Source organism: Protopterus annectens, chromosome 1.part1 (genome assembly GCF_019279795.1).
Source record: "Protopterus annectens isolate FY-2018-M chromosome 1.part1, PAN1.0, whole genome shotgun sequence".
Classification (NCBI taxonomy): domain Eukaryota; kingdom Metazoa; phylum Chordata; order Ceratodontiformes; family Protopteridae; genus Protopterus; species Protopterus annectens.
Genome location: NC_056726.1, coordinates 1,922,424,968 through 1,922,452,296, shown reverse-complemented (window position 1 = coordinate 1,922,452,296; position 27,329 = coordinate 1,922,424,968).

The window sequence follows — 27,329 nt, the reverse complement described above, 5'->3', positions numbered from 1 at the left end:
CTCTCCAATGCAAAACCCACAGCATCAATGGGACCAGACAGTGTCCTGGGCTGTGTCCAACATGAACTCCAAGAAGAACTGAACACAAACATAAAACCACTGTTCAATCTCAGCCTTACCAAAGGATATGCACCCAAAGAGCAGTGTACTGCAAAAGTGATCCCTCACCACAAAGGTGGTGCCTCAATGGATACTGCAAACTATTGCCCCAGAAGCCTGACTAGCTTGGTCTGCAAAGCTATGGAAAGGATCATCGTGGACCTCAGAAATAAAGATATTGGGGACCTACAGACACTGTATCCTACCCAGTTTGGCTTTGTTAAGGGCAGGTCCTGCCTCTTAAACCTGGTTGAGTCATTTGAAGCAGTCACCAAGGCCATTGACGAGGGGAAGGTGGTCCACACAGCCTACCTGGACCTTGCAAAAGCCTTCCATACAATACCCCACTTGGTCATTATAGATAAGCTCACCAGCTTCAATATAAATCCCTATGTCACTAGATGGGTTGCAAACTGCCTCAAGGACAGAACTCACATTTTCAGAAATGCTGGAGCCATGTCAGACCCCAAACCAGCTACAAGTGCCATCCCACAAGGCTCAGTCCTGGGACCTCCCTTGTTTGGTATATATTTCTCGGAGGTACAGGCCAACATAGAAGGACTGTGGCTGAACAAGTTTGCAGATGACTGCAAACTGGGCACCATAATCGACCCCCCAGCTGACACAAGCATCGTACAAAAAGGCCTCATAGAAACAGACAACTGGTGCCAGAGCCATGTCCTCAAGCTAAACGCAAAAATGTGTATAGTCATCCCCTTTGGCAAAAACTAAGTGCCCACAAATTACCACATAGGTGGTAACCCATTAAGTATGGAAGAAGTGATAAGGGACCTGGGGACCCAAGCTGATAGCAATCTCTCATTTGACAACCACGTGACCAAAGTGTTTAGAAAACATTTCATATAGCCCACCTATACATGAAGGTATTCACATCTGGATCAGGGGAGGTCATCGTGCCTCTTTACTCATCCCTCGTCAGGCCCATAATTGAGTACAATGCCTCTTGTGGGATGTACCTTATCAGACACCTGCAGCAGATGAAAAGACCACAAAAGTACCTCACCAGGAGGATCAAAGGGCTCAAAAACCTGCCCCTTTGCTGCCCATTTAAACAAACTGCAGCTCCACTCAGTGGCATACCGCCTGCCCAGAAGTGATCTGTGCCTGATGTATAAAGCCATGTCCAACCTGGAATCAATGGACATGCTGCACCTTGGAAAATCAGAATACCATCAAGCTATGCGCTCAAGAGACCTGAACCTCAGGACTGAAATAAATAGGACATGCTGGAGTGACAGATTCATAACCCAGCGGCTCCCTCCACTCTTGAGTAAACTCCCACTCCAGGTTAGCCAGAGTCTCTCATTGACTCTCTTCAAGAAGAATCTTGATGAGTGGATGGAAGATTGTAGGTTTACCCTGGGTATCACTTATATGTCACTGTTAGACAGAGGCACAGTATACTAACCTTGAAAGATTTCATGGCAAACTCCACTTAAAATGTGTGTTGAAAGCCAAACACACTCTGGCTAGGATTATAAATGCCCTAGGGCAGATAGCCTAGTATGAACATAAGAACAGAATCACACACACCAACTAGTACAACTGTGCTCAATGTGGAGTAATGTTTGGCAATGTCCACCCAAGTTGGTGAATGCACAGCAATGTTGGACAAGCCTGGTTTAACTCATTCACTCCACAGCAGCTCAGGAAAAGCTGCCTGCTGAATTCCACCATAGGAACAACAATGCAGCCTGAGCTCATTTTCAGAAAATCCATTTGTAATACTATACAGAAAACAAATGCTCATAACTCTTTAACTATAAGAGCTACACTAAAAATGTAAACACGAAAGTTGTTCAGCAGACACTGACCTTTCCAACAGTGTAAATGTTGATATTGCATATCAAAGTCATAATGAAATATTTGGCATGGAATGCTGATATTGTGTAATTTTTTAATTTTTTTGGAAAAGCAAAGCACAATATCTTGGTCTATGTACCATGCAGACCCATACAATTTGAATTTAATTTGTTAGTATGAATGTCAGCTTTAAAATGATACTTTAACCATAACTGTGTGACACTCCTTTCATGAGATATTCACAGAAATATGATTAGTATATTATTTCTCATAATTGATAAATAAACAAAGCATATTATCTCATCACCTGTAACAGACAGAGCCTACATATCAGTGTAGAAGTTGTGCATCTGAATGTCAGCTTCAAAATGACGCATCATTTGTGTGATTACCATGCTCCCTCGCAAAGATATGGGCATAATAATGAGAAGTATTGTAAATGTATAATTTTCATATTTGTACAAGAGTAAACAAACTGTGATATCTGTACGTGTGTACAGTGCCTAGACACAGTTCTTTTACCATGATGTAAGAAGTAACACTGTCTTTAAAATGATGCATTACTTCACACAATGTGGTGCTCCCTTGCAAAGTTATTTACCAAAATATGAAAAAAATCATAATTTCCATAACCTAAGTCAGAAACAAACTTTGATATCTGCCTATGAGTACAACATACAGGTACCATTCTTTTACCATGTTAGAACTATAAATAATCGTTTCAAAATGAGTTATTACTTAGCACATTCAGATGCTCCCTTGCAAAGTTATTTACCAAAATATGAAAAACAATCATAATTTTCATAACCCAAGTCCAAAAGAAACTTTGATATCTGCACATGTGTCAAACATACAGGCACAATTATTTTACCATGTTAGAACCAGCAATACTGTCTTTAAAATGAGATATTACTTGGCACATTCAGATGCTCCCTTGCAAAGTTATTTACCAAAATATGAAAAAAATCATAATTTCCATAACCATAAGTCTCAGACAAACGTTGATATCTGCACATGTGTCAAACACACTGGCACAATTATTTTACCATATTAGAACCAGCAATACTGTCTTCAAAATGAGATATTACTTGGCACATTCAGATGCTCCCTTGCAAAGTTATTTACCAAAATATGAAAAAAAATCATAATTTCCATAACCTAAATCAAAAACAAACTTTGATATCTGCCTATGAGTACAACATACAGGTACCATTCTTTTACCATGTTAGAACTATAAATAATCTTTTCAAATGAGGTATTACTTAGCACATTCAGATGCTCCCTTGCAAAGTTATTTACCAAAATATGAAAAAAATCATAATTTCCATAACCTAAGTCGGAAACAAACTTTGATATCTGCCTATGAGTACAACATACAGGTACCATTCTTTTACCATGTTAGAACTATAAATAATCTTTTCAAAATGAGTTATTACTTAGCACATTCAGATGCTCCCTTGCAAAGTTATTTACCAAAATATGAAAAACAATCATAATTTTCATAACCCAAGTCCAAAACAAACTTTGATATCTGCACATGTGTCAAACATGGGTCTACTTCTAATGACCGAAACGCCGATTCGCCGACAGTGAAATCACCGACGCCAGAAAACCGACAACACACAAACCCGACAACGCGAAACACCGAACACCATAACACCGACACACTACACGTAAACAACACAGTACACTACAACACATATCCACTAGCCCTAACCCAAACCCTAACCCTAAGGTCCGACACTACCGCACACTCTCCCTACCTGCACCCTAACCCTAACAAACTTACACACCCGAACCCCAAGCTCGACACTAGCGCACACTATCCCTACCTGCACCCTAACCCTAACTCACTTACACACCCCAACCCCAAGCTCCGACACTACCGCACACTCTCCCTACCTGCACCCTAACCCTAACTCACTTACACACCCCGAACCCCAAGCTCCGACACTACCGCACACTCTCCCTACCTGCACCCTAACCCTAACTCACTTACACACCCCGAACCCCAAGCTCCGACACTACCGCACACTCACCTATCACACACCCTAACCCTACATCCCTGAGTATTGCACACTTACCTGTCCGCTCCCTACTCCTAAATCCCTCACTATCACATACTTACCAGGTCGCGCTTACACATTCCCCTTGTCGGTCTTCCGTCTGTCGGGATTCGAGCGTGTCGGTCAACTGCGTTGTCGGTCGTTTCGTGTCGGTGATTTCACTGTCGGCGAATCGGCGTTTCGGTCATTAGAAGGAGACCCGTCAAACATACAGGCACAATTATTTTACCATGTTAGAACCAGCAATACTGTCTTCAAAATGAGATATTACTTGGCACATTCAGATGCTCCCTTGCAAAGTTATTTACCAAAAAATGAAAAAAAATCATAATTTCCATAACAGTTATTTGCCAAGCTCAGAGAAATTAATTTTACACAACACATTTCATAATAGTGTTTTACTTACTATACTGGTCTGACTTGGTCATGGGTGTTTTCCATTCTTCTCACAATCATGCATGGCTCTCCTCAAGCCATTGTGGAGGTTGGTCAAGAAGAACGCAATGGCCTCCTCAGTTAGGTGAATGCCATCCCTTCTGAACCAGTGAACATCTTTCCTTCCAGTGACTCTCAGAACAGCAGAAGACAGTCTTATCTTATCTGAAATAAAGCATGGGTAGACACTGACAAGGGTGTCCAGCCAGGGCACATGTAAAGAGAAAAGCAGGGTAAGGACCACCGCTCCACTAATACACCAAGGACAGGCATGGGGCTCCAGATGTTGGTTATCTGTAGTGTCCCATAGCTGTGCCAGCTGCCCACTCAGACTGCTGATACCACTATTGTTTCATGACCTCCTTCAGTGTCAGCAGTCTGCCTTACCTCTGCCTTTTCTCTTTACATGTGCCCATTCAGCAATGGACCTAACGGATGAGGGACTGAAGTAACTCACTAATTGCTGTCCTGACCTTCATACATTTACTACCCTCACCTACATACACTGACTACACCTGAAGGGAGGGAGACTGAATGGAGAGCTACATCAGGGCATGATGAAGAATGGAGGGGGTGGCTTGGAATGACTACAAGCAGAGAAAAATACAGTCTGGCTTGCTTGTGCATTCATCAATGTGATAACGAGTTGTACTTATGTGAATAACAGTGACCGCTCCTGATAGTTTTACCTGAAAAGTGATAATGACTTAGTGCTATATTGTAACTAAGTTATTGTTAATGTGATAATGACTTGCCTTTAATTACTGCAAAGTTATGCATGCTCAGACACAGGTGATAATTACTGCACATAACTTGTTGAGTAGGTACTCATTATATCACCTTGTGCAACTGTTATGTAATACAGTAATTCAGTAAAATAGTATAACACTTAGCCCTTCCTCCCACCTAAGTTGCACACATTACTGACAAAGGCCAGAAAAATTCCCAAAATATAATATAGCTACGTGCAAGTAGTAGTCAGCAAGTAATAACATGGCTAACTTCTAGGCAAAACTAAAATCTTTCAGAATATCTGGAGCAATTGTTTATTTCTTGTGATGGTAAAAATGGACAGCCTGTGTCAAAACAGATAATTTCCAAATGGGTGTCCAAGACCTTTTGGTAATCCTAAGGAAAAGAGCTGTTTACATACAATGGAAAGGATATGCTGTTCTTCAGTGTGAAAAAAAATAAAGAATGGTAATATTGTACTGGTATAACTATAAGCATGCAACATCTGAAGGTAATGCTAGAAATGTAAACCTCAAAATGCAGTCTCTTGAGGCACTCCTAAAAATGGAGAACATAGACATCTGTGCAGTAACTGAGACCTGGTCGCAGGCTCCAGAGAGCACCCCCTGCAATACCAGGTTACAACTCTTACCACATTTTTTGGCCGCCAAACCAAGACCGAAACACTAAAGATGGAGGAGTGTCCATATTCACCAAGGATATTCACACCTCCAGGCTAGATGCTCTACACAATGCATCTGAAATTCTCCAGGTGGAACTAACACTAGGTAGGACTGCAATCCAAATTGTAGCTTGCTACAGATCCCCCACCATGCCCCAAGATTCTCACTACACCTTTCTAAACATACTGGAAAATATTAAGATACAAGCAAACACCCTAATACTGGGTGATTTCAACTACCCTGCCATTAATTGGGAAAACTACTGGGGTACCAACACCTTTTCACAACAGTTCTTGAAATTCATAAATTCCAATGCCCTGGATCAACTAATCCATTGTCCCACCAGGGGCTCCAGTATCCTAGACCTGGCCATTACCAATATGGGAGATAGGTCACCCCCTCATCGGTCAGGTCTGACCATAAGCAAATCACCCTTGACATCAACATCCCAGCCCCCAGTAAGGAAACCTCCGTAAAAAAACTTCTCCAAAGCCAATGTCATGCTACTCAAGTCAGAAGTGACAAACTTCATGACACCCATGCAGACGGGAGCTGAAAGTTCTACTGCTGAATCCTACACTGAGGCACTGTACAAGCACAGCCACTCATGCCATCCCAAATAGAACCAAGACGCTCTCCTCCAAATAAAAGGAAGCCAATCTGGTGGTCCCCTGCCATAAACAAATTATACAACAGAAGAAAGAAACTCTTGCAGAAAATAAGAAAATCCCAGGCTCCCAGGAATCCCAGGAAAGGGCCCATCTCAATACCAAAAGATTGCCAAATTCCGGTAATCACATCCACACAGGTAGAAGCTGGACTCTCCAAAGCTAAGAATACAGCATCCATGGGACCAGATGACATCCTGGGCTGTGTACTACATGAGCTACAAAATGAATTGACATCTCACCTATGTGCCATAGCCTCACCTCAGGTTAGGGTTACAGATAAGCTTGTATTATTGGGATAAAGTATCACATACTCTGTTTATAAACATGTTTTACATACATTAGAGTGTTCACTGAATTAAGTGACACAATCAGTACTAAAAACCATCTATGCACTGACCACTGCTTTGTTTATTTGAAAAAAAATAATAATTTCCATAACCTAACTCCCAAACAAACTTTGATATCTGCACAATGTGTCAAACATACAGGCACAATTCTTTTACCATGTTGGAACCAACAATACTGTCTTCAAAATGAGATTACTTGGTGCATTCAGATGCTCCCTTGCAAAGATATTTACCAAAATATGAAAAAAATCATAATTTCCATAACCTAAGCCCCAAACAAACTTTGATATCTGGTAAAAAGCAACAGAAATCTACGAACTAAATTCCCAAAAGTGGCTGAACACAGATTCCCCGGACTCGAGCTGTGAAGATAACCAAGCGAAGACCAAGTTCTTCCTTTTTCACACAGGTTTATTGTAAAAACACGCCAACAGACAGAATATAGAGCTAAATGCAATGGTTAAGCGCTTTCATCTGGAGTAACCAGATTTCTTCAGAAAGTTGGCGTGTTTTTACAATAAACCTGTGTGAAAAAGGAAGAACTTGGTCTTCACTTGGTTATCTTCACAGCTCTTGTCTGGGGAATCTGTGTTCAGCCACTTTTTGGAAACCTTGATATCTGCATGTGTCAAACATACAGGCACAATTCTTTTACTATGTTGGAACCAGCAATACGGTCTTCAAAATGAGATATTACTTGGCATATTCAGATGCTCCCTTGCAAAGTTATTTACCAAAATATGAAAAAAAATCCATTTTTCTGCCTTAGTCAAATGCCAAGTTTTCTACCATAACCCCTTTACTTTCTATTCAGGAGCATGCCTACTTACTTGGTATGCTTGAATGCTCCAATATTCTTTATCTACAATTCAAGCTATCCTAACAAACTATCATCAATAACTTACAGCCTGAAATTAAGTTGGTCACTGTTGCATCTGCTAGACAGAAAGTGATCCACGGTTACACCTACTGTACAAAACGTTTAACACAAAATACTGTAAATCAAGATGAATTTATCAAAACTATAAAATAATATTGACACAGCTAACAGAATATCATCTGTCAGTTATTATGCTAGTCAAGAAAATGAAGGTAAGTTATTAAAATTGCAAAGAAACCAAAGCTAACACACATAATTTCATTTTCCATGTAAAATACATCACTTACAATAAAACAATAGTGCTGAACATAATTTTACGCAAATGCTCTTCCCTTTCAAAACAGTAGCGAGAAAAAACACATTTTCCAAATAACAAACAAGCCAACACTACTTTCACACTACCATAGAACTGCACTGCAATGTCAAGATGTATTCCACACCACTTTATCTAGCAAAGAAATATCACCACAATGCCCACATCTAAACACTAAGGTTTGCAAAGAAAATTTTTAACATTTTTTTTCCTTGGAGATTTTTTCTAAGCTGGTCTTCCACAAAACAACACACTGGTGAAAATGGTGCGTGTGCATCAGAAGCATTCCAAGTGCTCGGATACTGCAGAAATGTCATCGTACAAGTGATACCAGAAAGTATGGAATTTACTGTGTAAACTGATACAGTATGACAGTTAGTCCGAACTGTGGGCAAACAGGGGGAAGCATACTAAATGGTAAATAGGAGGCAAACATCCATTCCTATTTTGATCAACACAAGTGAAATCCACACTGTAGTAATTTGTGTGCATTTAGAACCATGTTTGAACTAGGTATGCAGTAGTCAACTCTCTTTAAAAAATCCATAGATCACTAAAAAAACAAAACACAGAGAGAGAGAGAGAAAGAAAAAAAGAAAAAAAATAAAAGAACGAGAGAGCAGAAGAGGGGGGAAGGTGACCATAGAAACTTTCTTGAGGTGACTGACACACTAAACTTACGAAATCCGTACTTATACAAATGGAGAAGACTTATTTAGCAGCAGCACTAGATGATAAAACACTGCTTGCTTTTCTCGCCAATTTTAAAACTCTATATTTCCCTCAATTCTAATGACCATCATTACTCAAAACCCAATAAACTAGATCTGGGAAATGAATCGTGATCTAGTTTCTCTACGTGAATCAAGATCATAATATACAATACTTCTGTCATACTCATTTTACATAAGATAAAGCAAAGAAATCCCTAACTTGATCTGCAAACCTGAAGTACAGTTTTTTTTTTCTTTACCGCGACTCACTGAAATGTAACCTATAAAACAAGGATAAGAAGAGATGTGGGTGGTCAATACAATTTACAGATGCGCTTTTGTTTTTGCCCATGCATTTCTTCATGTCACACAAGATATCCACACATAGCCAAAAGTGTCTTAAGATCAAAAGCAATTGGGACATCCACCTTTTGTTGTGGAAGTTTCCCCTGAATTTGTCGCTATAATGTTCCGACTGTCACATTTGAAATTTAAAGTGGAAAACGAGTTGGTTTAGGACAAAATGTAGTTAAACCATAGGAATTGTTACAGTAACCCCCGGCCTCTGTGATTTATAAAAGGAGCGGTCGGTTGACTACCAGCCAGCCATCATACGCAACTATTTTAAACTTTTTAAAGAAACCTTTCTTTCATGAGGATATGAACAATGTCCAGATAAAAACATAAACGGAAGCAAGAGTGTTTCGCTTTACATAGAACTGTAAAAAGTAGCTGCACAGAGCAGCACATTCTGCTATAAAAGTTGTAAATCCTGTAACAGTCTAACAGAGCACTGGACCCAATAAGCGCAGCCATTTTTGTAACTTTTACGACCAAATCTAAAAGAAGTATTACCTGCTCGGCATCTTGCTCCAGAGAGAGAGAGAATAAAATGCTCTTTTGTACTCTTTTTTTTTTTTTTTTTGCAGTATTGAACTTAATTAAACTACCAAATTATGGCAAATTATTTATTACGGGGAAAACAAAAGAACAACCTTTTGGGGGTGGAGGTGTGACGCAAGTGGTGGCTTCGATTGCAGAAATCCGATTGGCTGCCACCACTTGCTTTATTAGCAACTTTACAAGATGATTTTCTAATAAAAGTTTAATGTATACTTTATGTAAAAACATGCTGAATCGTGACTGAATAAGATAAATTACAAGTTCAGTTATGATTTCAGCGTGTTATACATTAAACTCAGCTACAAACCTGCAATACAGTTTATCGCTCTTATGGAAGGCACTCGGGGTTAACATGATGGAATTCCTATCTTCTCATGGCGCGCTCGGCGTTAAGCACAGAGGCGCCATGAGAAGGTACTCGGGGTTAATGAGTTAAGTAGGCCATAGCTGAACAAAATGCAACATGCTCATAGTTTCCCAACTGGCCCTTAACCAGTCTGCTCTGTATGAACATTTAAGGCAGTGGTGGGACTCAAACCCATGATACTGTGCACCATAGTGACAGTACTGAACCAGTACACTATGACAGCATTGCAGTGTTCAGCCAGTATGAAAGAATGTTGACATGTATTTGCAAACTATCCCATGGAAACCCTGCAGGCACAGCACAATCCCTGTTGAGTTATGACACAAAGGGGTCTGGCAGTAAGAACACAACATGACTTCCAACACACACAGTATAAATGTCAATATTGGTCATGTTCACACACAGCCACAAATGTAGTGGACTTCAGATCACAACATATGGAAAGGTCACACTGGGCATGCTCACACACCTGGATAAATGAGACATATGTCAGGCAACAAACCATGGAAAGCCTGAACTTGGCATGCTCACACACATAGGCCATGTCTGAGTATAGCAGTTGGCCACACATATCTGGCAGTTGTATGTGTTAAGCCAGGAACCTCCCATGAAACAGTAATCTGCCCTATGCACACAGTTAAATGATAACAGACACATATATTAATATATTGGAACCCTGTCATGATCAAACATGTTACACAGATACACAAGTCGTTCATAGAAAATGGGAAAGCTATGGCAATAAAGACCTGCAAACAGTATCAGCAACAAATATTGTGCATCCCCAACATAAACATAGGTGCAGAGGTCAATACTAGGCTGTCTGCCCTAGGGAATTCATAAGCCTAGGCAGAGTGTATTTGGCGTCTGCCTCCCCAGTAGAGTAGCCTACTGTGCCTCTGTAAAGTAGGTCACAGAAGGCACCCTTTAAGGCTAGTTTGCTGTGCCTCTGTCAAGCAGGGACACAGTGGTGATCCCAGGGGTGAATTTGCAATTTCCCATCCATGCGGCTGGATTTTGCTGGAAGAGGGTTGGCGAGGGGCTATGTCTAAGTTTAATTGGGATTCAATTCCAGAGAGAGGGGAGCCTCTGGGTAATAAATCTGTCCCTGCAGCATGTCCGATTCAGTTTTGTGCTGAGGTTTAAGTCCCTGGAGTGTGTAGCTCTAAGGGTCTTGGATGTTATGAGGTGGAGTATGTCCATTACTTATGGGTTTGACATGGCTGTGTACGTCAGGCATAGATTACCTCTGAGTAGGCATTAAGCAACTGAGTAGAGCTGGAGATCCTTTAGTTGAGCTGCATAGGACATCTGTGTGTAGCCCATGATCCTCTTGGGGAGGTACTGTTGTGGACACTATAGTTGCTGCAGGTGTTGGGTAAGGTACACCCCAAAAGGGCCATTGTAGTCAAACATGGGCCTGATGAGTGACTAGTAGTGGGCCACAATGACCTCCCATGATCTACATGCAAACCCCCATGTGATAAGGAGGGCTATATAAAGGTCTTTGCAATGACTCTGTCAATGTGATTAGCAAAGGAGAGGTTATGATCTATGTTGGTCCCCAAATCTGTAAATACATCTTCTGTACTTAATGGATTACCACTTATGTGGTGATTTGTGTGCACCTTGTTTTCCCCAAAGGGGATGACTATACATATCTTAACATTTAGCACGAGGCCATGGCTCTGGCAACAAGCATCCATCTCTGTGAGACCCTTATGGAGGAAGCATGTGTCAGCTGCAGTGTTGCTTATGGCCCCCAGTTAGCAGTCATCTGTGACGTTTGTTAGACATAATCCCCCCGTGTTAGTCTGAACCTCAGAGAAATACATACCGAACAGGACAGGTCCCACAAATGAGCCCAGTGAGACACCAGTTGTAACTGGTCTGGAATTGGACATGGCACCTGCAATTCTGACTATATGGGTTCCATCCCTGAGGCAGATAGCAACACATCTAGTGATATAGGGGTTGATATTTAAGCTGGTAAGCATATGTATGATGCCTGAGTGGGGTATTGTGTTGCAGGCTTCTGCAAGGTACAGGTAGACTGTGTGAACTACCTTGCCCTTATCCATGGCTTCAGTAACTGTTTCAAAGATATGAATTATGTGTAAGAGGCAAGATCTGCCCTTAACAAAGCCGAATTGTGTATGATCCACTGTCTGGAGGCTCACAATGTTTTTGATTATGACTTCCATGATAATACGCTCCATAGCTTTTTCTACCACACTAGTCAGGCTTATGGGGTGATAGTTCCTGTGGTCCATTGTGGCACCACCTTTGTGGAGTGGGAACACTGCATCTGTATGCCATTCTCAGGGTACATATCCTGTAGTAAGGCTAAGTTGGAACAGTGACTTAATGTGAGTGTTCAGTTCTACTCAGAGCTCGTGTAGGACACAGCCTGGGACACCGTCCTTTCCCATACATATGCTGTGTTATTTGCTGTGGAGAGGGCAGCTTGCACCTGTGCATCTGAGATGTCAGGGAGGTTACATTCATTTGGGATGGGCATCTGTACCCTTGGGGGGTAAGGAGGGGCATTTGTGCAGTCTCTCCCCCAGATTCATGAAGCTTGTGCCAGGCGCAGGCATAGCGTAGGCGGCATAATGCCAAATATATCCGCCAAGCGATTCAGGTACGAACCAATCCCACGTGCACTACCGGCGTATGCCAGAGCTACGCAGCCCCTCAGCATAGGTATGCAAATCAACCCATGCGCAGTGTCGCACCATGCTAATGAAGACATACAGTGATTCACAAAGTGGTGCAGGTGTAGCGCAAGCCCATGGAAATGTAAACCAAAAAACACGGTTTACATTTTCCCAAACAGAACATCGGAGTTATGGAAGTGGACCACACACATGTATTACAAAGTTAACATATGCCAATGGAGAAATACACAGCCAATGGCACAAGAAAAGATGCACAACACCTAAAAAACATTTAATGTCATGTCCACAGTAACACACAGTACAACTGCAGGGCATGTGTGTGCAAACAGGAATACAAAGGAAATATATAAAAATGGCAGAAAATCGCAATGAAAGACAAATCAGGATTGCACCATAATATGCAATGGTAGGCATGGAACACCAGAAGCAAGGTGCAAGGGTTGCCAGGGGCCTGCAACAGTGTTCGGCACTGTAACTATGAATTAGTAGCCAATGCCATGCAAATGAGGCAGGTAATACTGAATTGCAAACGTCCCGCCGGATTAAGGATGTACCTGACGGCGCAGTGCTATAACACTGAGGAGTGTATCAAAGGTGATACATGACATCAGCAGAGGGGTGTGCCACCATGTCAGTAAGCATATTGGAGCAATGCAAATCTGGCCTGGCCATTGCTAAGCAAAGCTGAAGGACAGGGGTGGGGAGGAGGGTATAGAACCGTTTAGCTGAGAGCACACATGGTGCCCAAAAGCGCATGTGTACGGGGATGAACTCGTGCCCAAAACCCGGTAAGCGGATGCTCGCGCCGCGAACAATAGTACAAACAGGAAGGTCATGGGAAGAAAAAAAGGAAATATCGAAGCAGGGTAATTGGCGTAGTAATGAGCAATTAACACCAATCAACACACGGTGGCCAATCGACGGCAGTAGACAAGCCTGCATGCAGAAACCTGCAAAACAGGATAGGGGAGGCATAGTATTGCAAAGAAAGGTGTGGAGGACCTGGAATGCAAAGATAGGAGAACTGTCATAGCAGAGCAAAGCAAACCCACAGTAGATCGGCAATAGCACACATAACGCAAGATAAGCCAGGTCTAGGAAAGTACAAATGAAAGCAGGCAACTGGATGCATGCCAGCAAATGGTAGGTGTAACGTGCACAAATGTAAATGGAAGGGCAGGAGGTAATTCATGGCATCTAAATGTATTGCAAAACCAAAGGCAGTGCAATAGTGGTTTCGTAAATAAAACACAGAAGATACCCTGTAGCCACGATTGTACATACACACCCTATGACATCATCAGTGTTCACAGCAGAACAGTATAAAGTGTGAAAGCACCCAACACACATCTATGTATTCTCAAACACCGCACCATAGGTGTAAACAGATGGGGAACTTTTAAAATGTACATGTTGGGAGCTGCCATAGCTGTGATTCATCAGCATGTGTCACAGACCGATGGTGTTGTGGAGGATGATGCCGACAACCACCCTAGGCCTCGGAGGAGGAGCAGAGTGTTCAGACCAAGGGTAACCTACCAGGGGCTACATGATCTGGAGATATCAGAGTGTTACAGGGTGGACAGGGACATCTTACAGCAAATAGTAGAGCTGTGCCGGCCATGCCTGAGAACCAGAGACAACAGAGGGGAACCCATCCCAGTGGACACGAAGGTATGTGTAAGCTTGCGAATACTAGCCACAGGTACCTTTCAAAGGCCAGCTGGAGATATAATGCGGATCTCACAGGCATCGGCATCCAGGGTACTACACCAGTTCCTGGATGCCATGTTACCACATGCCAATGAGCATATCCACTTCCCCCAAACTCAAGAGGAGTTGGCCAGCAATATGCATCACTTCCACCATGTGGCAAACTACCCGGAGGTACTGGGTGCGATAGACTGCACGCACATACAAATTAAGTCACCACCTGGTGAGTATGGTAGGCACTACATAAACCGCAAGGGATTCCACTCCATCAACTGCAAGGTTGTGTGCAATGCCCAGGGCATTATCATGGATGTGTGTGCTGGCAGCCCTGGAAGCTACCACTACTCCCATATCTGGCATGCCTCATAGCTGTATCAGGTATTTGTCAGGGGGGACATCCCATAAGGTCACCTTGTGGGGGATGCTGGCTATGCACTGGAGCCATGGATGATGACCCCCATCAGAAATGCACACACAACAATGCAGGAACGCCATAATGAGGCACACGCACAAACCAGAATAATCATAGAGCGTGTGTTCAGGATGCTGAAATCACGGTTCCGGTGCTTGGACACATCTGGTGGAGCCTTGCAGTACTCTCCAGGCATGTGTGCCCACATCTTCATAGTATGTGCCATGCTACATAATATGATCCTGCAGAAACAGCTGCAGCAGGGTCATAATGGGGGAGGGCCTCACAGCCCACCGCAAGTGCCAAGGCCAACACAGGCACAGAGGGATCCAGACCACAGACACACTGTGCCAGCCCCAGTAGGCAGACGGAGGCGTGCCCCATATGCCTACGCCTTGGCAAAGAGGGAACGTATAGCACATACCTTGACAGTGTAGGCTCCCATGGACTGACACCCCTCCCCACCTGCACACAGTAACATGGATGGCACACAAACACGACTACCTGTAAATTGTGATGTATAGGTGGCCCACTGTGGAATCCTACATAGGCAGCCCTCAAACATTGTACACGCAACAGCCATGGGAACACGGAACTGTCAACACCTGAACAGTAGATGCGCCCATCAGCATCTGTCGGTGCTGTTTGTATAGGTTCCCAGGTACATCGGTAGGTATACGCCCAATTGACAGAGGCAAAACACCAAACGGGGCAAACAGTGACACCCGTCGCCACAACATCGAGTAAGCAACTGTCGCATACTGGAGCAGAGACAATTGTGGGAGCACATGTGTGAAAGCACTGTCCAACACACAGTCATCATGGATTACCCACCACGTTACTGAGGGGCTCCATAAAATGTAATCATGGATGTAGTGTCAAGGCAGGGGATGTACCCATGACAGTCAGTAGTCACACCGGCATGCTGCATCCACGGTCGTATGAAGGTGTAGCAAATTATCGGGTGTACCTAATTGTGATATACATACCCAGTGCTGGAGTACAGCCAGTAAACATCACATGGACATACCATTAACTGGACCCATCAAGTTGTAAACTAACGGAGTTATCCATGTGAGTGTAGTGTGGAGTAACTGCTGTAGTGTACTGCACATACAAATTTACATAATTCGTGTACAACCCCCAGATGTCCAAGTGGTACATGCAGTGACTGTCGTGCATGTTCCCGGTCCCACGTCCCACAAGGGATGTAACATAATCCCGAAGGCACGGGTAATGAAGTCCCAATGCATGTCATCACAATATGTGTAGCACACATTAGCAGGAATAAGCGTTGCCCACAGCTGGTAAGCAATGTTTAAATATAACTATATGGATATGCACTAAACAGGGCTAAGTGTCACCGACCACTGCGCAAATCACGGTCAATGATGTACAGAACAGGTGACACCAGCATTATTTACCCCTGAACAAATAGCGCCTGCTCTGAAGGGTAAAACAACCACTGCCAGGAGTGGAACAGGCAGTCATGTACACAATCACCCAACACTATTGCTAGGCAAGATGTACATACGGTAGGGTTGCCACAGTTCAAATGACCAATGTGGGACATACACCAGATGTCAGCAGGACGACACACACCAGGCCAGTACGAAAACCAGAGCAACAGTGTTTTGCATAGATAAAAAACTTATAGTTTAGTAATGGTTGCAGGTACGTGTTCCATGTCCTGTAACATGTAGGTGGGTCAGATACAGAATAAGTGTGTCATGCAACAATGACATAAACTATAGGGAATATGTTTGTCCCAAAGTCACAGGACATTTGCTATCTTCACAAATATTTCGCAGGACACAACTGCACAAAGAGGGATTGTCCCTCGCAAAGTGGGATGGGAGGTAATCTTAACCTATGGCAGGTGTGTAATGTGACAGGTACAGACACAAACATGCGGAGTGTAGGAAACACAGTATACACTGACAAACACACAATGAAAGGCGTAGCATGCCTGTCACCACCCCTGTCCGAGATATATATATATATATATATATATATATATATATATATATATATATATATATATATATGTATATATATATATATATATACACACACACACACACACACACACACACACACACACACACACACACACACACACACACACACACACATATATAATACAGATAGAAAGGGCGATAGTGTGATATATATTGATATACAAGGGGTCACTGGCATCTGCAAATATATAGATAGGTCGACGACATTCTAAACACCTTTGAGGTACAAATAAACAGGATACCGCCAACTATGGAACGTGTCACACACCGACACGCGTAACCAGGAGGATGAAAGACAGAAAAAACACAGTACTGGAACAGCAGAACCGCGAGCAATAGGATGATAGTAAGGACATGTAGTCACTGCTGTCGGCGGTGCGGACCACATAGGTACCGTGTACAACTGTGGTTGTGTGTGATGTAGCTTGTGTATGTGTGTGATGAGGGTGCCATGTGTGTTCCCGTGTGACTAAAGTGTATCGTGTGTGTCCGCATAGTGTGTCTGTAGGTGGCAACTCGGAGGTAGATGACTAAGGTAGGTGCGGGTATAGCTATCCGTAGGCATGCAGTAAACACCTGTCCCACATTGGGAGGGACAGCCCCCCCCCGGGCAGGTATGTCCTGACATGAAACATTAGAAACGGCAACTGTCCATGAGTGTAGGACATTAGTATGTCCCAGATAATTTGCAATAGTTGCAGAAAATACTCATGCCTGTATGTAAGAAATGGAAATGTTACATGCAAACCGATAAGTAGTGAAGGACCAAGAACAATAGGTTTGTAATGAGGATAAAGGTATGTGCTATCCTGTGTACTGACCGTGGCCATATGTCAGCCTGTAAACACCACTGTGTGACCTGCAAGTGTCCAACTATGGCCATATGAAAAGGTGTCAAGCCATGTGACAGAGGGTCTGACACCAACACCACTGCAATGACTGCAAATATCTGGGGCAGACATACACGGAATAGTGTTCATTTACAAATATCTCTGCACATATCGCCGTACATCCAGAGGTATGGAAGTATCAACCACACCTGCATACCATATTGAAACCAATTAACAACGGCCCACAGTAAATTCCCGTAATAGAAGTCTATTAAGTGATAGCACTGTAATTAGGGAAGGGGACCACACACATATATATGGACTAGGTAGAAATGCAAGCCCCACAAAACCGTATATGCTATGTACACCCAACTACATCCCCCACACTGTAAACAATAGCAATACAGACCATAACCACAGCCCAAACATCTAGTTAGTCAATTACTTCTGCTGAACCGTTGACATACCTTGTGAGAGACATTTAAAGGCACCATGCAAAATTGTATCCGTCGTATAACGGAATAAATGGCGATGTTACAGGTGTTTTCAATAGTCCTTTATCAGACAGGTGGGATGACACGTACAGTCATAGGTAGAATCATACACAATCCACGGGGGACATGACCCCAAAACAGACTTGGCTCTACACAAAGCAGTTGCAATTACACACAACAAAACACAATGCAGGCCGTCTCCCCGAAGGCAGGGCAAATGGCCAACGCCCAGGTGGAGAATTCAATTATACCCCACTGCTGCCGCGTAATTGGCAAATGGAGTAGCTGCACAGCTGAAGTGCATGTAATTACTCACACCGGACCACCAATTGGCGGCAGTAAACCACATGTTGCAGGTATAGACGTATATAAGGATGACTTGCCAGATATGCAAACTGTATGCTCATACCGTATAACAGTTGAAAGACTGATACAGAGGAGCGAGATAGAGACGAAACACCAGAACGATATCAAGGTATGTATAACACTAACTGTATGTATAATATGTTCTGAATTACGTAATGTCAGTGTATGCATAGCCTGGTTTGCAGTAATTAACAGTGTCCGCCATGCATAAAGTGGGGAATGGTATTTATGTAGTGATGTCTCGCTGATCATACCAATGCTTGTAGAAGATGTGCTTCCAGCAGTGGGCCACACGGTAAACAGCAAAGACACCACAAGGAATGCAACATGATGGTGTTAAACAGAACAATGTCATACGACCCGTCGTCAGTGGCAGGGTATGTCCAATAAGTACGTACCATAGAAGGGGATAGTATATGTAGATATACTGTAACAGTACGCATGTGTATGGGCATATAACATCAATGACATGTCTAAGGTGGACCCTCTGTGCAAGTAATAGTTGAATTATGGGATACCATGTAAAACATGTATAATGTATAGTACAGTAGATTGATATGTCAGATATGTTACACAGGAGAACAGGCATATGATGCATAACAAAGGCATCGTATGGGGATGTGAGTACTATGTAATTAAGATATGTATAAACAGTTATGATGAAATAACTATGTACTCCACTCTGTGCATTTGCAAAGGACACAAACATTACTCCCATACTAGAATAGCAGAAGAGATGTGACAGACAAACATGAACATGATTGGCGTGTACAATAACAGTAGACATATGGCCAGTAGTCACGGGACATTGTAATAGCATGACAGCCAATCTAACTGGAAGGGCTATACCAGTAACCATGCACAAAGGACATGTAATAGCTGCACAGGTTCATAGTGGTGTACCATGCAGTCTGGCAAGTCAATGTGTAACAACAACTACAGTGTGCACACCAGTGGCCCCTCTCCAGGGTAGTGTCCTGTGAACAGAAGAGCCATGTGTAACCTGCATCACTGCATAGTACAGCCACTGCAGTGATCCCTGGCATACATGTGTCCACCATCCAGCAAGCGAGGTATCACATGAACACTGCTACTGACTGTCCATGCGTGATGTGCATAGGAAACATGTCCCAAAGCATGATGAGTGTCTGGTCAGGGAATGCAACCCCCAAGCGCATGCCATACACAGTCGCGTGTCACATATCCACGAGCATCATGGTCATAGTGGCTATTGTGTATGTCGTGTATGCGGAGTATATCCATAAACATATTTGCAAACATGGGCCCTGTCTTTGCAGCAGACGTCACCCCTGAGTATGTAGTCTGCAAATGTGTACAGATGTGGTGTCTGTACATAAGCCACATACGTCACTAGGTGTAGCTCAATAAACACCATAGCGTTTTAATGTTGGGGTATGTGAAGCTGTTGTGTAAGGTACACCCTACATGGGGTGTTGTACCCATGGATGTGTGTATGTGTCCGGTGTTCAGAGGTACAATAGGTGCCTATGTACCAGCTACACACCCAGGACAGACAGGATATCCACACCACAGTGGCAATGTGGTAATCACAGGAGTGTGTGTGACATACACGTGTCTTACACACATGTAAAATGCAACATGTATGTAGGGGAATAACACCTATGTGATAACCAGTGGGAGGATGGTATACAGCAAAGGTGATGTTCACACCAAGTGTCATGCAGGTAGAGGCCATGATGTTCATATCAGAATCTGTCACAGTGACACCCATATGGATGGGGTCTGTATCAGCTGGTGGAGCAACAACGGTGCTGGGTATGCAATGGTCTGTAAAGCTAGGCAGGGAAGTCCCCTCAGTGGTAGCCTGTACCTCAGGGAAGCATATACCGAACATGAGGGCCCCATGACTAAGGACTGTGGTAAGCCAAGTGTAACTGGATTGCAGTATGTGATTTCGTATGCCACCCTCTGTGTGTGTCCCATCCATTAGCCACATTGCATAACATCCGGATGCATATTTTGCGATGTACAGGTGGATGTGTATGTAGTCAATACCAGAATGGAGAACGGTGCTGAATGGCAGCGAGAGGACAATGCAGGCTGTGTGGACACCCGTGTCATCATCAACAACTCTGGTGACTGTAGGAAAGGTATTCAACAGGTGTAGGAGGCATGTTGTGGCCCCAACAAGACCAACCCAGCTGGCATCAAAGGACTGGGGCACAACAGAGACTCGACAAATGATGTCCATGACGATGTGCCCTATAGCCGTGCATAACAGACCAGTGAGGTGTGTAGAGCAATAGTCCCAGTCGTGCAGTGTGGCGCCACCTGTGAGGAGTGTTACATTCGCTGTGTACCAGTCAGGGGCCACAATGCCTGGTACAAGGCTATTACTGAATATGGTGTCCCAGTGGGGAGAAATGCTGTTCAGAGTTCTGTGGACATCACAGCCTGGGATACTGCAGGGTGACAAGGGGCCTGTGTTCTAGGACATATAGAGTGCAGGTCAGTACTGTGTAGGTGTGACTGCAGGTACACCGCAATGTACCTGCAAGGAATGTGGCCCTGCAGGGGGTGAGAGGGTGTAATGTTAGCAATTAAGCCATCAGACAGGATGTTGCCAACATCATCTGTTACTGTCATGTTCCAGAGTGACAGTTGTATGTGTGAGCAGATGTGGGTATTGCATACGACTACTGACATACCACCAAAATGCCCTGTGGTACATCTCGGAATGTGTCGCAGTAATGTGTATGTAGCTAGTTATGGTGTATGTGATATGGGATCCTGTGGCCCTACCGAGGCTGACCAGTGAGTCACCCCGCCCATGGGAATGTACACCACTGTGTAACTGCCCCCACCTGTTGTTGTAAAGTATGTCCGTGGGACTGCACTCCCAGAGTGTCGTCTGTATTCTGGTGTGTACCTGCATGGCTCTGTGTGGAATAGCATGAAACACATTGTTGTGTACATGCTATTGAAGTGCACTGGGGTATGTCTCAGCATTTGCATGTGCATTGTCCACCTGCATGTGTGTCACGACAACAACCACCACTGTCATGCGACATCTGTAGTTGGTGTTGTAGTACTCATCTACTGTGTATGCCATGAAGTGTGTGGTGCCGGTATGTGGCTAACAAGGGTGGGTAGCAGATGTTCGGATTCCACCAATGAGGGGACAACTGCAAGTGTCGAACAGCAGTCACATATTGGTAGTGTCCATGTCAAGGATACTGTTGGTCTTGGAGGTGGTGTATGGGTCGATCCAGCTGAGCGGAGGTTATGACTCATGCACAGTGTAGGCTTAATGTGTCAGTACATGTGCGGCTATCACAGTTAGGTGTGGGTTATTGTCAGTCTCACATTAATAGCAGCAGTAGTTCCGGACACAGTCATATGCACATGGAGCACCTGTGATGCATTGTGCGAAGTAACCACCCGGGATATGTGTACAACATAGTGGAATATGGGGACACCTCAGTTGTGGGTGTGCCAGTCCAGGTACCTGCCTGAGAGGTACAGTCTGTCTATACCCAGTCATTGCAGGTGTGCTCTGCAGAGCCTAGAGGTAGGTCCCAGTCACTGCAGAGATATTGCAGTGGTGCAGTATCAGGTGTGACATGACCACATGCTTCGCTAGCCTGTTTCTGTTCTGGTGGTGACTGTTATTGGGCACTGTGCAAGACAGGCAGTATAAAAACAGCAAGAGACCAACATGTGAACAGTACTCCCAGGGCTGACAGGTGCAGGTCAGCTGTGCCACAGCATCATGTTGTTTGGCTGTGTCTGTCAAAGTGGACGTATACTAGATGCCTGTGGAATGACAGCAGAAGCAGGGACAACTGTTGGGAGTGACACAGTCGTTCGTAGTACAGTGGTAACAGGTCCGGATGAACGCAAAATGCTTCCCAGGGCGTGGACCACACCAGCAGGGTGACAACACTGGTGGGCTATTGCATGTCCCTGCACACGAAGTCTGTGCCCTGAGTAACAACGTCTGTCACACAAACATGGAAGGGGAGTCACACCGTACCTGCTGACTTGTGGCATGTGTGCATAGGTTATGTTGCAGAACCAGTTACTGGACAGCAGGATGTAAGTGACTATTGCCTTGTGTAGCCTGCTGAGTGGAACAGCAGTGTGACTGCTGACAGTCACCTAAGACAGGTGTGTTGAGTATATTCTGACACCCTATTGGCTATATGTGATGGGCACACATGTCTGTGGGCTATAGGTTGGTGTGGTTGTGTTTGGCAATGTGGGCTGTTGTTGGTGCCCACACAGGGTATGGAGGGGTACTGTACAAGGTGTCTCCATGTGTGTGGCCTGTGGTGGGGATCATGTGGGACCATGTGATGTGTGGGGTGCATTGCCAATGTTGCACAACCCCACATGACTGTCAGGTGCAGTCAGGGTTGGAGACAGTATAACCCCCAGCAGGGCTGCATATGTGCATCCCCCACAGGCTGTACTGTTGTATGTTGGGAGGTGTGCATTGACTGTGGACATGAGAATATCTCTATTGCCACATGTACAACATAATGCTTGTTGTGGTTTTTAGTCATGTTGTGGTTTTTAGACATGTACAACATAGTCATCATAGTGACAGGCAATAGCACTGGTACATGCCAGTTGGATATGCCTGTATATAAGTGGTACGTGGCAGGTGGACAGGCCATAGAAACCACCATGTCTCATGAGGTATGTGAGTGATGTGTGTACGACAGCTACCAAAAGAAACCGCACAGAAAACTAAGAAAAAGATGTTGGTAAGTCAGCTCCAAGGGCTAGGCACATGCAGGTACAAAAGTTCAGGTAACTGTAGGTTATAGTCCAATCCAATGTACTTAATACCAGAAGTTATAAAAACACTGCTTTATTCACCAAGCCAAAATAAAAGTAAAACGCTGCACCAGCGTTTTTCATTCTGATAAATATCAGAACTTCTTCAGACAACCAACAACACTAGTTCAAAGCATTTTAAAACAAAGCACTAGGTTAAGACAGATGTCAGTAATTACATTAATTGCTGTATCCCTTGTGTTTAAAGCGATACACTCAAATAACTTCTTTTATGTAATACTGAACCAGAAGTTTTTTTAAAAGACTGACCAAAATTCTCACTTAAAAGATTTGACATTAAAAACATGAAAAGAGGTCACTGTTATAATATTATCATATCATATCTAAATTCTTCTACTTGCATCTATACTTTAAAACTACACACAAGTACTACTAAAAAGTCATATATAATAAAACCTTAAACTATGCTAATACTAGTAAGTATTGCTAAGTACTGCTTACTTACAAAGCTGTGTTTTGGTTCTAGTTACACCTTCAAGGGCATTCAATGACATACACAAACAACAAAAAGAAAATGAGCTATCTCAGTAAACTTTTTATCTTTAAAATACATGAAATTGAGCAACACTCATTTAACCCTGGGTCTCTGTTTGCAGCTAAACGAAGCTGCCACGCTAATTCTTTCTTTTCTAGTTCCAGTTTTAAAAATTGGTCATTCACAAAGCTAAAATCCACTAAGTCTTTCACAATTTAGTCTATGACCATGAACGAAAATACATGGTCTGGGTACCTGGCACAGTGTCTTGCCAGAGCATTATCATTTTTACCCTTGCTGATTGCGTATAAATGTTCGTACATTCTGTCACGCAAACGTCTCTCCGTCTTTCCTACGTAAAATGATGGGCACTGCCCACACTGTGCCAGATATACAATAGCCTTAGAGTCACATGTATATGATCCCCTAACAGAGTATGTCGTTGTTCTAATAGTAAATTGATCTGAGGTCATTCAATACTTACAATATTTACAAGCACCACATTCTCTCGTCCCATTTCTATTTTATTTTTTTGGTACCTTCATTTCAAGTACTCTTTTCATATTAATACCTCTTTTGAATATTATTATGGGGTTAAAGTTCAAAATATTGGCAACATTCCTGTCTAATGTTAAATAACTCCAATATTTTCTAACTACTTTACCTATTTCAGGTGCCTCTGGACAATATGTAAATATAAAAGCTGTCACAAAATTCCTATCTATCTTGGTGCTATTAGAACTAGTTTGAACCATGTTTCCTATACCATCGGTCACTGTGTTGTTGTTATTAAGACCTGTGTCAGTGGCCAGGTCTAGTGTTATAGTCCCTAGGTCACTTCCCAAAATAGGTTTATATATCCCTTTGTCCCTTTTATCCTTTACTTCCTGGAAAATTGTATTTAGGAAGGAAGCAGGATAACCTCTCCTTATAAACATAAGGTATAGCAGGTCACATTCTTCTTCAAAGTCATCTTTCAAGGTCACCATTCTTGCCACTCTCACCAGTTGTCCCTTCACAACAGCTTTCTTTTGGTGAAGGGGGTGCATACTGGTGAAGTGGAGAAAACTGTTGGAATATGTAGCTTTTCTATATATTTTCCCTGAAAAGTGACCCCTATTTTTACTCAACTCCACATCCAAGAAATTAATGATATTTTCTTGAAAATTCCAGGTGAACTTTAAAAAGGTAGTTGCAGAATTAAAGAAGCTAACAAGAAGATCCGCTTCTTTTTGGTCTCCTTTAAAGAGAATGAAAATATCATCCAAAAATCTTTTGTAACTAATAATCTGGTGGGCCAAGTGGCTATTGAAAACATAGTTATTTTCCCAATATGCTAAAACCAAGTTCGCAAAACTTGATCCCACTGGTGACCCCATCGCCACACCTACTTTTTGGACAAATAACTTGTTTTCAAATGCCACAAAATTGTTCTTTAAAATAATGTCAAGAAGTTGTTCTACTAAGTTACATCCATTATCGTTAGCCCCTTTAGCCCTGATATGTTCCACTACCCATTCTACCCCCAGATCATGTGGAATACAAGAATATAGGTCACCGACATCCACAATTAAGAAATTTACTGTGTTATCAAAAGTCATGGCTTGCATACTCTGTAAAAATGACCACGAGTCCTTTAAAATTTGTTTTACTAAGGACACAAAATTCTTCAAAATCTTGTCCACAAACTTGGCACAGGGATACGTGATTGATTGGCGTGCGTCAACCAATGCTCTAAAAGGGGGGTTCATTGCATTTTTATGCAATTTTGGGATCCCAAAGATTTTAGGGATCCGTGGTGCCAACATGGTTAAATAACTGTGTTGTTCTGAGGTAAGACAACCATCCACAAACATAAACATTAGACAGGAATGTTGCCAATATTTTGAACTTTAACCCCATAATAATATTCAAAAGAGGTATTAATATGAAAAGAGTACTTGAAATGAAGGTACCAAAAAAACAAAATAGAAATGGGATGAGAAAATGTGGTGCTTGTAAATATTGTAAGTATTTAATGACCTTGGATCAATTTACTATTAGAACAACGACATACTCTGTTAGGGGATCATATACATGTGACTCTAAGGCTATTGTATATCTGGCACAGTGTGGGCAGTGCCCATCATTTTACGTAGGAAAGACGGAGAGACGTTTGCGTGACAGAATGTACGAACATTTATACGCAATCAGCAAGGGTAAAAACGATAATGCTCTGGCAAGACACTGTGCCAGGTACCCAGACCATGTATTTTCGTTCATGGTCATAGACCAAATTGTGAAAGACTTAGTGGATTTTAGCTTTGTGAATGACCAATTTTTAAAACTGGAACTAGAAAAGAAAGAATTAGTGTGGCAACTTCTTTTAGCTGCAAACAGAGACCCAGGGTTAAATGAGTGTTGCTCAATTTCATGTATTTTAAAGATAAAAAGTTTACTGAGATAGTTCATTTTCTTTTTGTTGTTTGTGTATGTCATTGAATGCCCTTGAAGGTGTAACTAGAACCAAAACACAGCTTTGTAAGTAAGCAGTACTTAGCAATACTTACTAGTATTAGCATAGTTTAAGGTTTTATTATATATGACTTTTTAGTAGTACTTGTGTGTAGTTTTAAAGTATAGATGCAAGTAGAAGAATTTAGATATGATATGATAATATTATAACAGTGACCTCTTTTCATGTTTTTAATGTCAAATCTTTTAAGTGAGAATTTTGGTCAGTCTTTTAAAAAACTTCTGGTTCAGTATTACATAAAAGAAGTTATTTGAGTGTATCGCTTTAAACACAAGGGATACAGCAATTAATGTAATTACTGACATCTGTCTTAACCTAGTGCTTTGTTTTAAAATGCTTTGAACTAGTGTTGTTGGTTGTCTGAAGAAGTTCTGATATTTATCAGAACGAAAAACGCTGGTGCAGCGTTTTACTTTTATTTTGGCTTGGTGAATAAAGCAGTGTTTTTATAACTTCTGGTATTAAGTACATTGGATTGGACTATAACCTACAGTTACCTGAACTTTTGTACCTGCATGTGCCTAGCCCTTGGAGCTGACTTACCAACATCTTTTTCTTAGTTTTCTGTGTACGACAGCTGTTGTACAGTTATCAAGCTGGAAATGTATGGACAGACAGTGTACCTGTGAGGACTGGTGTGAAATGGGTGCTAAACTAAGCAGTAACTCATAACATGCCAAGAAGCTCTGAACAAGTGCTGAGCATGCCCACACATTGCAGATAGGGTGTTGTATACTATCAACCCACATGTGTTGACAACAGTCATGATTGGTGGCACCGCATCAGAATACTGCCGGGTATGGTCTGCAGGCTCATGAATCATTATCAATGTAGATGTTAGCAGTACAGATGTACAAGACAGTACGGATGTTCGGCTACAGATGCCTGTGTGTGTCACAGGAGTGTTCTACTAGTGGCCTGTTGACAGACTCACAACTACC